General features: G+C 53.6%; 1 pseudogene; it reads left to right on the top strand.

The window, feature by feature from the left end:
* The first annotated feature begins 962 nt into the window (after window positions 1-962).
* The window catches only part of LOC119273427, a 43,182-nt pseudogene continuing 29,589 nt past the window's right edge, over window positions 963-14,555 (top strand).

The raw sequence follows: 14,555 nt of genomic DNA, 5'->3' as shown, positions 1-14,555 counted from the left end.
GAGCCGGTCAACTCTCATTTTTGGACCCTGCAACGACACCCCTCATATGGAAACCCCTATTTTCATAAGAATCCATGCAATCTAACATTCATCATTTGGTCATCATCATACATAGATAAAACGTGGACCCACTCTTCGTTAGAGACGTATATGACCCCGTGCTGGACGGACCAGTGGCCTCGTGGTCATTTTCGGCGGGGCGCGTCCCCGGTTTCTTTTACTCGTCGTCCTTGTTGAGTTCCGCGAAGAGCCGTTCCCGCCTCATGTCAGCGAGGTGGATACGATGGTGGTTCGTCGCCACCTCCCACTCGGATTGGGTCGAGTTGAGGATGGCTACTTGCTTCACCCCGAACTGCGCTACCGCCTCCGCAGCTTGGGCATGTTGGGACTTCGCCTCCGCCCCGGGCTCGACCTCCATGCCCAACGCCTCCTCCACCCCCTCTTACATGTCCTCCATGCCCATCTCATACTCCTCTTTTGAACATCCGACCTTTTTTAGGATCTTTGAACATCCGAGCTAATGAATAAAACTCAGTAGAGTTTTCTCTGAAGAAAAAAAAACTCTGCAGCTACCATGTAAAACAAGAAACCCTGAAAATTTTCAAAAAGAAAAACCTCATAGACATCGAGTGTGCTCACGCGCATCAAGAGAGCAACGACTGAAAGTCTGAAACGCGTCAATCGGACCCCAATGCAACGTCCCTCTCCACCAACACAGATTCGAAACCGCTCGAGAAATCACCATGCATCTCTTCACAGCCACACAACATACGTAACCGCGTAAACCCCACTTTTCCAAGAAGCAGCTGCGAAGCAAACCCCACCGTCCTGCAGCTGCGGAGCTGCCTGACTAGTTGGCCCAGCAGGTCATACGCTCCGTCTCGTCTCATCTCACTATATAAGTCCAGCAGTGGAGCCTTCTCGGCGCATCATCGTTGTCGCCGTCAGCCCGTCACCATACGCTTTGCTCCTCCCCTCTCGCCTTCCGTTCCGCCACACCTGCGAAAACCCTACCTCCGAAGGCTGCTTCCCTGCTCATCGCATCGCCAGGCGAGATGTCAGGGCACCAGAAGGGCGGCGACATCGAGGCGGGGACATCCGGTGGCACTGCCACGGCGCCGGCGCAGGTGCTGTACCCCGGGATGGCGGAGAGCCCGGAGCTGCGCTGGGCGCTCATCCGGAAGATCTACGTCATCCTCTCCCTGCAGCTGCTCCTCACCGCCGTCGTCACGGCTGTCGTCGTCAAGGTCCGCGCCATCCCGCACTTCTTCGTCTCCTCCTACGCCGGCCTCGGGGTCTACATCTCCATCCTCATCCTCCCCTTCATCGGTGAGAATTCACACTACCACCGTCTTTTCTGTTACTAATTTGTCTACGTTGGGTATCATTCCAATCCGATTGTACGGAGGGTTTCCGCGGGCGTATGGAATATATTCCCTTCTTGTTACTATTGCATTTAGAAGAAGGAAAAGTTGTGGCTGTTAATTTTTGAGGGCCTTCGTGAGAGGACATGACTAGATAGCTAAGAGCATCTTCAGCCGTTGGCCCTTAGGGGCGTATAAAATCGCCGCCTGGGGTGAGTCGACGCAAAAAATGGGCCGGAGGCGAGTTGGTTCCCAGCCGCCGGCCCAGGGCCGCCCCAGGTGCGTTTAAAAAATAAAAAAGTATAGCAAATTTCGGCACAGTTCAACGAAATTCGTCTAAACATGACAAATTTCGGCTAACTTGGGCATATATTTGGACAAAGTTTGCCGATTTTCATTACATAGCAAATATATAATAAACTGATCTAAAAGAAACTGGCTGAACACTGAGTAGTCGCCGTCGTCCCCGCCATCCTCGTCGTCGGCCTTCTCCTCCTTGACGCGGGCGCCCGTGCTGGACCCGGTGTCGCCATGGCGGACTGGTGGCGGCGGCGGCGCGTCGTCGTCGTCGCTGTCGTTGATGACGATGACTCCTTCTTCGTCGCGGCCCCGGCGGTGCTCCGCGAAGCGCTGCAGGGCAGCGCACTGGCGCTCCATCGCCATCTTGAGGGAGTCCTGGCGTGCCCATTCAAGGGCCCCGTCGTCATCGCGCTCGACCTCGCCGTGCTTCGCCTTCACGGCGGCGAGCCCCGGCTCTGCCTTCACCGGCGCGAGCCCCGGCTCCGTCTTTGGCTTGACGAAGCGCGGAGGAGGAGCGGACGAGGAGGCGCGCCGGCCGCCCTCGTTGATGACGATGCCGGTGCTGCGAGTGCGCTGGCCGAGCGGCGACTCCGCCGCGGGCTCGGCCTTGACGCCGAGCAGCGTCGGAGTGCCGGAGGAGTGCGAGGAAGAGCGTGAGGAGGAGGAAGAAGAGGAGGAGCCAAACCTCCTTGGCGCCCATGGCCCGTTTCATCGGTGGTGCGCCTGGGCGGCCGCCCTCGCTGGGGGGTACGCCAATGGCGGGTCGTTGCCGCCCTCGAGGTGCGTCAGCACGCCCTCGAGTGTGCGGCCGGGGACGCCCCACCACAGGTGGCGCCCCTCGCTATTCTTCAGGCCGCCGACCACCGCCGTGCCGTTGGTGGATGCCATCCGCTGCTACTGACGGCGCTCGAAGTACGCCGCCCAAGCCGCATGGTTGTCGGCGGCGTACTAGGGGGGGGGGGAGAGTTGGGCGGCGGTGAGGGAGGCGCGCACGACGTCGACCTCCTCGGTGAAGTAGGCGGGTTTGGCCACGGTGTCGGGCAACGGAGGAATGGGCACTCCCCCGTTGCTGAGCCTCCAGCCCGTAGGCCCGGCGCGCATGTCCGGCGGCGCCGGGATGTTCGCCTGAAATAGGAGCCTGGACTCCTGTTCGCGGAGCGTGCGGCGGCCGAAGCCGTTGGCTGCCGCCTCGTCTCCGGGGAAACGCATGGCCATCAGGGAGGGGAGGGAGAGGGGAGGGGCTGGGCGGCGGCGCTCGGGAGAGGGGAAGGCACGGCGGCGGCGCTCGGGAGAGGTATAGCTCGGCGGCGAGGGCTGGGCTGGTGTGGCCACAGGCGAGCGAGGCCACCGGCTTATATAGCCGCGCCGCGCCCGTGTGTACGCATCCGAGGGAGGGGAGGCGTCAGCGCGCCGTCCCGTGACGCGTCGCCCGTGTGGAATCAATGGCAAGGCTGACCGGCGGCGGCAGCCTTGCCATTGATTCCCCGCGGGAACCGAGGTGTTGGGGGAAGACGAGGCGCAGTGTCGCTGACGCAGCTGGCCCGCGGCTTTTTCGCGCCAAAACCACTCGCCCAGGCTTCCCTGGGCGCCCCCAGCGCGCCGGGTTCGGTCTGGGTCCGCCGACATAGATTTCGGCCCAGACCGGCGAAAATCGGGCTCCTGGGGACGTGACTGGGCCGTTTTTTCAGTGCCGATGCGAAAAAATCACATGGGAAGGCCTTCCTGGAGGCGCGGCTGGAGATGCTCTAAGCTTTCCGTTTGCGTGCCCTCTGAATTACCTTTGGATGCCGTCGCCTCCCCGCAAAGCTACATGTTGTGTTTTTGTGTCGAATATTTGGTACTAGTTGGGTTACGCTTGGACTTGGTGTTGTAGTGTGGGTAGGATACTTGTAGTGTCAGAGTCGGACACGTTGTACCCTTGGCCTATTATATATGAGAAGGCACCCCACGTTATAATCCATGACGACTAGATAGCGACAGGCTCGTAAGGGGGTGCTGGCGGCTTGTGCCAGTGCCCGGGTGGCCGGTGTTGCGGTATCTCGGGAAGGAGAGCCCGTAGTCATTGCTCCGGGGAGTAGGCGAGTTCACCGAACCTCGTTAACAAATCTCGGTGTCGTCATTGTTTTGTGATTGCTTGTTCATTGGTGGATCGACCGCGTACCTTGAATTAATTCTAACAAATGGTATCAAAGCAAGGTTACAAAGAGATTGTTTTGCGTTGATCTAGATGACGACCATCGTTGAGTTCGTTGCAGAGTTGCGTATACCGCGGTCGACTTATTGGATCGGATGTCGACGAGATCGTATCAAGCGGTGGCAGCAGGAGCGCTCGGACCAGAAGCGCGTGGAGCCGTGGAAGTCCACGGCGTGGACACGCACGTGAGGGCCAGCTGGGCTAGCCTTGCCGATCAAGTCGGGCGCGGGCGTGCGGCACAGGGGCTCCGAGGCGTGCACGCGGCTGGAGCGAAGCAGCGGTGCAGCAATCATACCGGATTTGTTTTGGAAAAAAAAAGTCGGGGCCGAGTCCCTGGAGGCAACGGCCTCGTGCCAAAAGCGGAGAGCTGCAGCTGCAAATAAAAGCTGCAGCAGGCGTGCGGCCAAGGCACGAGAAACAGATCCAATCGGCAGAAGAAAAAGGCCATCGCTTGTTGTGGCATCCATCGGAATTAGCAAGGGCAAGGCAAAGCAATTAGCTTAGCAATCGGAAGTTGAGCCAAGGGAGGAGCATATCACGTGAAGACCAACTGGTTAGTTATTACTACTAGTACGTGGACGTTTTGTTCGTCTACTTGAGGATCACGCGAAGACTGTTTGGTTATTTTTCATGGAGTCAGCCGTACAAAGAACTATGACGTCATCGGGTACCAGGTTTGAGGTGCAAAGCAGAAGGCCGGATCACGGCGGCTATGTCTCTCATGTCATATGCTGAGAAACTGGCTCTAATGAACTCGCTAGTCACCTTCCTAGCCATTTACCCCATGGGAGTCTTGTGGCTTCCCCCGAAAATTGTTGAACAACTTGATAAAATTCGAAGACATGGCCTCTGGAAGGAAAGAACCGAGACAGGTGATAAATCCACCCCACTGGCTGCTTGGGATATGATCTGCCGACCAAAAAAGAATGGAGGTTTGGGTGTGCTCAATCTTAAAGTCCAAAACGATGCGATGTTGCTCAAAATGCTTCACAAATTCTACAACCGCTTGGATATGCCCTGGGTAAAACTTATCTGGGACACCTACTACTCGGATGTGATCCCACATGCGACAACCACTTGTGGATCTTTTTGGTGGCGCGAACTGGTGAAACTCATGCCAATCTATCGAGGGGTCACGAAAGTTTTGATTAAAGATGGTAGGACGACTTTATTTTGGAAAGATGATTGGAACCAACATGTTCTTCAGGAGGCCTTCCCCCGAGCATTCTCCTACACCACACTTGAAGATGCCTCGGTCAGCACGATGCTCACAATTTCCAATGTAAGGGCGGCGTTCCATCTTCCCCTCTCTATTCAGGCACATGCAGAGCTGCAAGCCCTACTGAGTGAGATCAGCTCCATCACCCTTTCCGGGGACGCAGACAAATGGGTCTGTACATGGGGGGCACAGGTTTTCAAAACCACAGATTATTACAAGTTCTTCCGTCAGGTCATTGCCCATGCTGCCTTTAAATGGTTGTGGAAAGCCAAAAGCATACCCAAGATCAAAGTGTTTGGGTGGTTCTTACTGGTGGATCGCCCCAATACACGTAATATGCTGAAACGTAGCACTATAACATCGGGACTAATTTAGACTGCCTACTCTGTGGGGAACACGTGGAAGAAACTGTTGCTCATCTCTTCTTTCACTGCACATTCAGTACGCGTTGCTGGCATGATCTCAAGATTTCTTGGCCGGAGGATGGCAACCGCTTGGACTTGATGACACACCTAAAATCAAGGCACCAACACAAACTCATCATGGATGTTTTCCTTGTGGCTGCTTGGAGCCTCTGGAAAGAAAGGAACAACAATTACTTCCGACAAGTGACTCCATCCTTCTCATCTTGGAAAGCCAGATTCAGGACAGATTTTTCAAACATTGTCTACAAACTACCTGAGCATAAGAAACATCTGATTTCTGACTTCCTAGACTCCATAGTTTGACCACTCTAGTTGTAGCTTTCCCCTGAGTCATGATTTGTAACTCTTAACTCTTGTATAGTTACACTCCCCCCCAACCCCCTTGTAAAGACTATCTGATCTTTAATATAATTTGCAGTAGGAGCCTTTCCTACTATTTAACCTTCAAAAAAAGGGTGAAAGATTTGTTGGCACAACAGGGATGCTTGAAGGCGTTGTTGCAGGAAGCCAAGCCAGCTAAGATGGAGGCGGATGACTGGGAGGAGTTACAATTGAAAGCAACCGGGACTATACGGTTGTGTTTGTCGGACCAGGTTATTTATCATGTGATGGATGAGAATTCGCCGAAGAAGATCTAGGAGAAGCTGGAAAGTCAGTTTATGTCCAAGACTGCGACGACCAAAGTGTATCTGAAGCAAAAGTTGTATGGGATGAGGATGCAGGAGGGGTGTAACGCCCTCGATGCGGCTATATCTCCCACGTGTCGAAGCACGACTTAGAGGCATAACCGCATTGAAAGCAATGTCGCAAGTGAGGTAATCTTCAGACAACCCATGTAATACATAAGGGAAAGAGATACATAGTTGGCTTACAATCGCCACTTCACACAATTACATAAATAAAGCATTACATCATCCAAGTACAATCAGGGCCCGACTATGGAGCCAAAATAAAAGAAGAACCCCAAATGCGACAACGTCCCCGATCGACCCCAACTGTGCTCCACTGCTGATCAACTAGAACGAAACAACATAAAGGACAAGATATTCATCGAGCTCCTCCTTGAGCTTGGTTGCGTCACCTGCTCGGTAACATCGGCACCTGCAAACTGGTTTTTGGAAGTATCTGTGAGTCACGGGGACTCAGCAATCTCGCACCCTCGCGATCAAGACTATTTAAGCTTATGGGTAAGGTAAAGGTAAGAGGTGGAGCTGCAGCAAGCGACTAGCATATATGGTGGCTAACATATTCGCAAAAGAGAGCGAGAAGAGAAGGCAAAAGCACGGTGGAGAAACTATGATCAAGAAGTGATCCTAGAACAACGTACGTCAAGCATAACACCAACACCGTGTTCACTTCCCGGACTCTGCCGGAAAGAGACCATCACGGTAACACACGCGGTTGATGCATTTTAATTAAGGTCAACTTCAGGTTTTCTACAACCGGACGTTTACAAATTCCCATCTGCCCATAACCGCGGGCACGGCTTTCGAAAGTTCAAATCCCTGCAGGGGTGTCCCAACTTAGCCCATGACAAGCTCTCACGGTCAACGAAGGATATTCCTTCTAGCGGGAAGACCCGATCAGACTCGGAATCCCGGCTACAAGACATTTCGACAAGGTAAAACTAAACCAGCAACACCGCCCGAATGTGCCGACAAATCCCGATAGGAGCTGCACATATCTCTTTCTCAGGGCACACTCAGATTGTCTTAGGTACGGGTAGGCCAGCCCAGAGTTGCCCCTGGTGGCCACCGGCTGATGAAGCTATGTACCTAGGGTAGGGTCATGGGCCTATCCTAACTGCCCTACCCAAGGACATCTCTAGAAGGAATCACCTTTCAATCGACTTGAAGGTGTTCTACTCGATAGACTCGAAGACACTCGACCGAGAAGCAATCACTCGACCAAGATCCAACCACTCGACGGCCAGGAGACCTAAAGTCACTCCGCACGCTAACGGTCGGACATTAAATAGCTTTTATGGTCATCATAGCACTTTATTACCAGCATTACCAGTAACGCCCCGTCTTAATGTACATTGAACCCTTTGTAACGTGGGTTGGCTGGGGTCCTGGCACACTCTATATAAGCCACCCCCCTCCTCCGTGACAAGGGTTCGCACCCCTGTAATCCATACACGCATAATCCAGTCGACCGCCTCCGGGCCCCGAGACGTAGGGCTATTACTTCCTCCGAGAAGGGCCTGAACTCGTAAACCTCGCGTGTAACAACTTCCCAATAGCTAGGATCTAGCCTCTCCATACTCACCCCCCTACATCACTGTCAGAGTCGGAACCACGACAGTTGGTGCCCACCGTGGGGCCGGAATCTTAGCACTTAGTTGGAGAAGTTGCGATCTTTTCCGATCCCTTTGATCATGGTTTCTTGCGGAGTTTTGGTGGAGGGTCGCGAGATCCGTCTCGGCGCGCTCACCTTCATCACCGATGACTCCGCCTGGCTTCAGGAGGCACCGCTCGACATCGACGCGCACCCCGTCCGCGGCGCGACGCACTTCCGCGCGTGCATTCGTGGCGTCCTCCTGCGGCAACCGTCGACCCAGTATCGGTCGAACCCTGCGTCGTCTTCCCACCCTGTCTCCCACCAGCGCAAGCGCTCCGGTCGGTCGAGACTTCAGCGGTGGGTGAGGCACACCGTGGCCCGTCAGTCGGCAGCCCCACAAGTTGCGGCAATCGAGCCCGTCGAGTCCCTCTATGGCCTGTTCGACCTGTCGACTGGCTCCGTGGGGACCGCATCCGAGTGCGACAGCAGCGACCCAGCGGCTGAGGTTCTGGCGGTCGATGGGGCACACAGTCCCCCCGGTTTCCCTCGCGCTGACGGAGCTACGGGCGGAGGCGACCCGTCGCGTCCCCACGATGAGTATCTGCCCGAACCTCTCACGTCGTTACAGCGAGAGGAGCTTCGCCGCCGGAACATGGACGCACTCCACACTCCTATCATCGGAGAAACCCCCGAGGCCCGGGCCTTGGAGGACGCGCGCCTTGCTAACCTAGCCGAGCGCACTCGACTAGAGAATCTCCAGCGAATACTCGACGAGCAAGCACGTCAGCAGGCTCCCGAGTCCAGTCGACGTCCGCTAGCTCCCGAGTCCAGTCGGCGCCGGCTCTTCTCACCGCCTCAGGTATATCGAACCCCAGTTCAAAATTTGGCCGCTGCAGCCCGTATAGCAGAATCAATTCAGCCATCCCAGTCAGAGGCAGGCAGGGGCTTGTTGCAGATCAGAGCATTGCTCCGGGCGGCAGGAAACCAGAATTCCGCCGTTTCTCAGTCGCGGGATAGGATCCACAGTCGATCCGTTGCAGTAGACACAGTCCAGTCGGCCCACAGCCGGAGATCGCCCCCGAGGCGTGAGGGACGTGATGACCGGCATGATCAGTACAGGAGGAATGAGCAGTATGACCATCGATTCGGTCGAGATGATCGACGTCGAGTGCCAACCCCTCCCCCGAGGAGCGGGTCATATGCGCCTCGACGGCAAGATGACAGACGCCCTCACAGTGTTGGGTAGAGGATTCCAGTCGACCCTAGAGATCCAGGCTTTGATGCGAGGTCTATCCTCGTTCAAGGTTTGGTCGACAGGAACAGGGCTCATCGAGAGGGCCACAACAGAGATGCGCCTGCCAGCAGCAGCAGAGTACGTGTTTCAGGACCAGAGTGCTTCAGTCGAGCCATCAGGGCCGCAGTGATTCCTCCCAATTTCAGGCTGGCAACTGGAGTCAGCAAGTTCACCGGCGAGTCCAAGCCTGACACTTGGCTCGAAGATTACCGAGTGGCTGTACAGATTGGTGGTGGCAATGATGAAGTGGCCATGAAGCATTTGCCTCTTATGTTGGAGGGCTCAGCCAGAGCGTGGTTGAATCAGTTGGCACCTAGCAGCATTTACACCTGGGAGGACCTCTCCCGAGTGTTTGTTACGACCTTTGAAGGAACATGCAAACGACCTGCAGGCCTCACAGAGTTACGGTCTTGCGTGCAGAAGCCGAATGAAACTCTGAGGGATTACATCCAGAGGTGGATCACGCTGCACCACACAGTTGAGAACGTGCCAGACCATCAAGCAGTTTGCGCTTTCAAAGAGGGTGTTAAATACAGAGAGTTGAATCTGAAGTTCGGTCGAACTGGAGAGATGTCTCTGAATCGGATGATGGAGATCGCCACCAAGTACGCTAATGGTGAAGACGAGGACCGACTCCGAAGCAGCAAGCTCAAAGCAGTCGCCCAAGAAACTGGAGGAAACTCCACTCGGAAACAGAAGCGGAAAGGCCGAGCCAGCTGCTCCTGGGGAGGCCCTGGCCGTTGCCCAGGGAAACTTCAAGGGGAAACCCAAGGGCACCTGGAAGCCCAAGAAGGTTAAAGATCAAGACGGGAATGATGTTTTGGACTTACCGTGTCACATCCACACCAAGAAAGACGAAGAGGGTAATTTTATTTACCCGAAGCATACCACTCGATAGTGCCGGCTCCTGATCCAGCAATTTCAGGGCAAGCAGCCCAAAGATAAGGAAAAAGAGCCAGACAGGATTGAAGACAAAGAAGACAGTGACGATGGATACCCCCAGATCAATTCCACCCTGATGATTTTTGCTGATGTTGAGAGCAAGAGTCGACTGAAAGTCATTAACTGTGAGGTGAACATGGTTACCCCGGCAACACCCAATTACCTGAAGTGGTCGCAGACTGCCATCACATTCGACCAGCGCACATTGCCACCCCTGGGAGGCAAGCTTTGGTGGTCGACCCAGTTGTCGAAGGCACTCGACTGACCAAAGTATTGATGGACAGCGGCAGTGGCCTGAACATACTGTACTCCGAGACTTTGAAAGGGATGGGCATTCCGATGTCCAGACTTAGTACCAGCAACATGAGCTTCCATGGAGTCATTCCTGGGAAGAAAGTCGAGTTGCTCGGCCAGATTGCTCTTGATGTAGTTTTCGGTGATTCAAAGAATTACCGCAAGGAAAGGTTGACATTCGAAGTTGTAGACTTCCAGAGTGCCTATCATGCCATTTTGGATAGGCCAGCTTACGCACGCTTCATGGCGCGACCATGTTACGTGTATCTCAAACTGAAGATGCCTGGCCCCAAAGGTGTGATCACTGTTACTGGCAGCCGAAAGAAAGCAGAAGAATGCTTTCAGAAAGGCTCAAAGATCGCTGACGCTCAGATGGCAGTAGTCGAACTGAAAGAGTACCAAAAGATTGCCGATCCGAGTGAATTGCTGCGAGCCAAGAAGCCCGCCTCAGAATCAGCTTTTCAGTCGGCTGGCGAAACAAAGATAGTCCACATTCACCCGACCGACCCCGATGCTGCTCCGACTCACATCTCGACGACGCTCGACTCCAAATAGGAAGAAGCGCTCATCCAGCTCCTCCGTGAGAACTGGGATATCTTCGCATGGAAACCCTCTGACATGCCTGGAGTTCCCAGAAAGCTGGCTGAGCACCGTCTACGAGTTGACCCAAAATTCAAGCCTTTGAAGGAACATCTTCGACAGTCCGCCGTCTAGAAGAAGCAAGCCATTGGCGAGGAAGTGGCTCGGCTCTTAGCAGCAGAGTTCATCCGAGAGATTTACCACTCCGAGTGGCTCGCCAATGTCATCATGGTCCCCAAAAAGGACAAGTCGCTCCGCATGTGCATTGACTTCAAGCATATCAATCGGGCCTGCCCGAAAGATCATTTTCCCCTCCCTCGCATCAACCAAATAGTCAACTCGACTGCGGGGTGCGAGAGACTGTCTTTCCTAGACGCTTATTCCGGGTACCATCAGATCCGTCTGTATGGGCCCGACGAGATCAAAACAGCTTTCATCACTCCATTCGGGTGCTTTTGTTACGTCACCATGCCGTTCGGCCTCAAGAACGCCGGAGCCACGTTCATGAGAATGATTCAGAAGTGTTTACTCACTCAAATCAGTCGGAATGTGGAGGCATACATGGACAATATCGTGGTCAAGTCCCGAAAAGGTTCCGACCTGCGAGCTGACCTTGCTGAAACCTTTGCCAATCTCAGGAGGTATGATATCAAGCTCAATCCATCAAAGTGCACATTCGGAGTTCCAGGTGGAAAGTTACTCGGTTTTCTCGTTTCCAAATGAGGGATCGATGCCAATCCTGAGAAAATTGGCACCATACTCCGGATGAAGCGTCCTGTACGCGTGCACGATGTCCAAAAGCTTACAGGCTGCTTGGCCGCTTTAAGTCGATTCATTTCTCGTCTTAGTGAAAAGGCGTTGCCTCTTTACCGACTGATGAAGAAGTCTGACAAATTCGAGTGGACTCCAGAAGCTGATGCAGCGTTTGCAGATCTCAAAGCTCTGCTCTCCACCCAGCCGGTGCTTGCTGCCCCAATCAGCAAAGAACCTTTGCTGCTTTACATTGCAGCCACAGGACAAGTTGTCAGCATAGTACTTACGGTCGAGCGGGAAGAGGAAGGAAAGGCCTTCAGAGTTCAGCGCCCAGTCTATTACGTGTCTGAAGTCTTGACCCCTTCAAAACAAAGATACCCCCATTACCAGAAGCTTGTATATGGGATTTACATGACCACCAAGAAGGTTGCACATTACTTCTCTGACCACTCCATTACAGTCGTCAGTGACGCCCCACTGTCAGAGATTCTGCACAACAGAGATGCAACTGGTCGAGTGGCCAAGTGGGTGATTGAACTCCTTCCCTTAGATATCAAGTTCGAGGCAAAGAAGGCTATCAAGTCCCAAGCAATCGCATACTTCATCGCCGAGTGGATTGAACAGCAACTTCCGACTCAGGTTCACTCGGAGCATTGGACCATGTTCTTCGATGGATCTAAGATGCTTAATGGTTCCGGCGTGGGAGTAGTCTTAGTCTCCCCCCGAGGAGATAAGCTCAGATATGTTCTCCAGATTCACTTTGATTCCTCCAATAATGAAGCAGAGTATGAAGCACTTTTGTATGGGTTGCGCATGGCCATTTCACTCGGCGTCCGTCGCCTCATGGTCTATGGCGATTCGGATTTAGTGGTTAATCAAGTGATGAAGGAGTGGGACGTCAGAAGTCCGTCTATGACCGGTTACTGCAACGCAGTAAGAAAGCTAGAAAAGAAATTTGAGGGGTTGGAGCTTCATCACATTCCCCGACTGAAAAATCAGGCAGCTGATGATCTGGCAAAGATAGGCTCCAAGAGGGAAGCCATTCCCAGCAACGTGTTCCTGGAACACATCCACTCGCCGTCAGTCCAAGAAGATCCCTTCACAGAAGAAACCCCGCAGCCGAAAACTGCCACAGATCCGACTGAAGTCGAAGTTCCTGCCGTGGTCGACCTAATCATGGAAGTCTTGGCGATCACTCCCAACTGGACGGTACCGTACATCGCGTATATCCTAAGAAAAGAACTCCCGGAAGACGAAGAAGAGGCTCGACAGATCGTCCGTCGATCCAAGGCCTTCACAGTCATAAAAGGACAGTTGTACAGAGAAAGCGCGACTGGAATCGGTCAGAAGTGCATAACACCGGAAGAAGGTCAGATGATCCTTGATGAGATCCACTCGGGGACCTGTGGTCACCATGCGTCCTCTTGGACCATTGTGGCCAAAGCATACCGAGCGGGATTTTACTGGCCAAGAGCAAATGAGATGGCAAAGGAGATAGTCGACAAGTGTGAGGGGTGTCAGTTCTACTCCAACATGTCACGCAAGCCCGCATCAGCCCTGAAGACCATTCCACTCGTCTGGCCCTTCGCTGTCTGGGGACTGGACATGGTCGGTCCTCTGAGAACAGGCAGGAGCGGTTTCACCCATGTGCTTGTGGCAGTCGACAAGTTTACCAAATGGATTGAAGCTAAACCCATCAAGAACCTCGATGCTTGCACTGCTATTAATTTCGTCAGAGGACTAACATTCAGATATGGAGTCCCTCACAGCATCATCACTGACAATGGGTCAAACTTCGATTCAGACCAGTTCAGAGCCTTTTGCGCCTCTCAAGGCACTCGAGTCGACTATGCATCAGTCGCCCATCCCCAGTCGAATGGACAAGCTGAAAGAGCAAATGGTCTGATCCTGAAAGGACTAAAACCTCGACTAATGCGTGATCTCAAGCATGCGGCAAGTGCCTGGGTCGACGAGCTTCCATCAGTTCTATGGGGATTAAGGACCACCCCTAACCGGTCGACTGGAAGAACCCCATTCTTTCTTGTTTATGGAGCCGAAGCCGTTCTGCCAAGTGATCTCCTTCACAACGCTCCCCGAGTCGAGCTTTACACCGAAGATGAAGCAGAACAGGCTCGGCAAGATGCAGTAGACCTCCTGGAAGAAGAAAGAGAGATGGCCATGATCAGATCGACCATTTATCAGCAAGACTTGCGTTGATTCCATGCCCGGCATGTGAAGAGTCGAGCCTTCCAAGAAGGAGATTTGGTCCTCCGAGTGGATCAACAGAAACCACACAAGCTTGCTCCTACTTGGGAAGGCCCCTTCATCATCACCAGAGTCCTCCACAACGGAGCGTATCAACTCTACAATGTTGATCGCCAGATCGACGAGCCGCGAGCTTGGAACGCGGAGCTGCTCCGCCACTTTTACACTTAAGTTCCTTCCTATAAATATGTAATAAGAGAAACTTCCGCAGTTCATTTTTATCAAAGACAAGAGTGTTCCAATGATTGCTGTCACTTTTGTTTACATACGAAAACCCCCAGTGGGTGACCTAGCCGCGAATCCGTTTTGCCTAAGTTCAAAAAAAAATCCTACCGAGTGGAGGGCAAACCTCCCACTCGGGGGCTTAGCTGCAGTCCAGCACTCGCCTAAGTTCTCCTACGAAGAGACTTAGCTGCAGTCAGCACTCGCCTAAGTTTGAAAAATCCTACCGAGTGGAGAGCAAACCTCCCACTCGGGGGCTTAGCTGCAGTCCAGCACTCGCCTAAGTTCTCCTACGAAGAAACTTAGCTGCAGTCAGCACTCGCCTAAGTTTGAAAAATCCTACCGAGTGGAGAGCAAACCTCCCACTCGGGGGCTTAGATGCAGTCCAGCACTCGCCTAAGTTCTCCTACAAAGAGACTTA

This window comes from Triticum dicoccoides, chromosome 3A (assembly GCF_002162155.2).
Source record: "Triticum dicoccoides isolate Atlit2015 ecotype Zavitan chromosome 3A, WEW_v2.0, whole genome shotgun sequence".
NCBI classification, from domain to species: Eukaryota; Viridiplantae; Streptophyta; class Magnoliopsida; order Poales; family Poaceae; genus Triticum; species Triticum dicoccoides.
This window is presented reverse-complemented; position numbering and strand designations above follow the sequence as displayed.